The following is a 2,696-nucleotide window of genomic DNA, read 5'->3' on the forward strand; positions in this document are numbered from 1 at the left end:
TAACCAGGATACCGACCTAACCGGTCACTAGCATAGCATCACTCTACATATCGGGAAACCGACCTTAGCCAGGTCTCTAGCATATACCATCCTAGTTACCAGGATGCAGACATATCAAAGCAATATCATAACAACAATATCCGAATCTCAATCCAATAAAGGGCCGGCCTTGGTGCCTTAGACCCTGTCGATATAGTGAGGATAACTCACCTCGCGAATGCCGATACTCTGTACTGAAGAAGCAGACTCTCGAATCACCAACTCACCGCAAATCCCGAACTAATCATCATAATAAAATGAACATTAGGCCAATCATACATTCACTTATCGGGCCAATACCAAAGTCCAAATCTCATACAAAGTCCAACATTGGCCCAATTTACCAAATTGGGCCCACTTCACCAAATGGGCCTAGAACCAATGTCCAAAACAATAATTGGGCCCAAAACACTCTATCCATAAATTTCCAGACTTGGCCCAATAACCAACTGTCCACCAACGACCCAAACTCAAAGCCCAAGAATGAAAGTCCAACAGGAGGAGTACACGAGGCGTACCCTCCTTGGTACGCTGGGCGTAATGCAATGAAACGCGAATGAGGATCGGGGCTTTGGCCCGCTACGCGGGGCGTAATCAAGGGTTACACAGGGCGTAACTGCAATACTCAATAAGTCCTTTTAACCTCTTAATGGCTTAAGCTCTTAAGCCCAAACTTCAGATCCATAGGCCAAATATGATTAGAATTCATAAAGTCTCAGACTTTATCACTTGGGACGTCCGTAAGCTCTTAATCCAAGGTCTTAATCCATTAAGACCTATATATCTCACACATGGAACAACTACAACCCTTGGGACCTTATTTTTCTCACTCAAGACCTCTTCAAAGGTCTGAAAGGACAGATAATCTTGACCAAATCGAAATATGTGACAAGGTGAGGACTTTTGGGACAAGAATGGTGACAAAGCTTCAAAATACATAGATCTATACAATATGAAGGTCAAGCAAGAAGCTTTATACCTCAAACAAGCTCCAAAGTATGGTATCTCTTCAGATCTACAAGCTCCACAAGTTCTTCTTCTTCTTTAACAACTTCTCTTTTCTCCTTCAAGCCTTTCTTTTGCCAAAAGAACTTTCCAAGGTCAAACACACCCAATAATGGAGAGAACACGAGATCTAGGGTTTCTCTGAGGTTGAGGATGAGCATAAGGAGGCTAAGGGGTGAACCAACATGTTCCTTATATAGTGGCTGACCCTAAAATAGGTTTTGGGGTTTCTGAGAGTACGCTGGGCGTACCTCCCTGGTACGCTGGGGGTACTCACCCGACCACCCGCAACTTATCGCTCCCTTATGCTGGGCGTACGTCCAGCTTACGCTGTGCATACCCAGCCAGACTTCACCAATAATTGCATGGATGCCATGCATGCATGGGACCCTTTTTCCACTTATACCACAACGAGCTATAAACAATGATCAACTTCAAAACACCGCAACTCCTCTAATCTAAACCCGCTCCCAAATAACTTTACATTCATACGGGGTGACGAGAAGCCAAATGCTTCTAACACATACGCCAGCCCGAAACCTTCTCGGATGAAACTCATTTCTCGCAAAAGGACCAGAATTAACCTTCCTCTTAAATCTCAGGGACTCATAATTAAACACTTAAAGAACGGGGTGTTACATCGTCACCTCTGATCTCAAGTTTCTTATCCATTCCCCTCAAGGCTTCGCTTGATTTGTTTTCGGGTTTGAGGGCTTCTATCTGGGCATCTCGGATTTGCATGGATAAATGGGAATGGATAGTCACCGTCAATGTCCTCACTTTACGGCTTGAGCTTTCCTTTCGGCTAAGTGCATCTGCTACCACATTGGCCTTGCCGAGATGGTAGCGAATCTCACACTCACAATCGCTGAGCAATTCTACCCATCTCCGTTGCCTCATGTTTAGGTCTTTCTGATTGAGGATGTGTTGCAGGCTTTTATGGTCAGTGAAGATCGTACACTTGGTTCCGTAGAGATAATGTCTCCAAATCTTCAGTGCAAAGACTACGACTCTTAACTCCAAGTCGTGCGTGGTATAGTTGACCTCATGTGCTTTCAACTGTCTTGAGGCATAAGCAATCACTTTTCCTCTTTGCATAAGCACACAACCTAAGCCCTGATTAGACGCATCGCAATAGACAACGAAGTCTTCTGTCCCTTTGGGTAGGGACAGAACTGGCGCGCTGCACAAGGCTTGCTTTAATGTCTGGAATGCTGATTCTTGCTTTTCAGTCCAACAAAAGAGTACGCCTTTCTGTGTTAGAGTGGTTAGGGGTTCGGTGATTTTGGAAAAATTCTGGATGAATCTCCGATAATAGCCGGCGAGACCCAAGAATTGACGGATTTCTGTTGGTGTTTTCGGTGCCAACCATTTCTCTATTGCTTTAATCTTGGAAGGATCCACATGAATACCCTCCTCGCTTACCACGTGACCGAGGAAAGTCACCTTCCGGATCCAGAATTCACACTTGGAAAATTTTGCGTACAGTTTTTCGGATCTAAGGGTTTCCAACACTGACCTCAAGTGTTGTTTATGATCTTCTTTGCTTCTGGAATAAATAAGTATGTCATCGATGAACACAATGATGAACTTATCCAGAAAAGGGCGACACACCCGGTTCATCAGGTCCATGAACACTGCCGGTGCATTGG

This window comes from Lactuca sativa, chromosome 1, assembly GCF_002870075.4.
Source record: "Lactuca sativa cultivar Salinas chromosome 1, Lsat_Salinas_v11, whole genome shotgun sequence".
Lineage (NCBI taxonomy): Eukaryota > Viridiplantae > Streptophyta > Magnoliopsida > Asterales > Asteraceae > Lactuca > Lactuca sativa.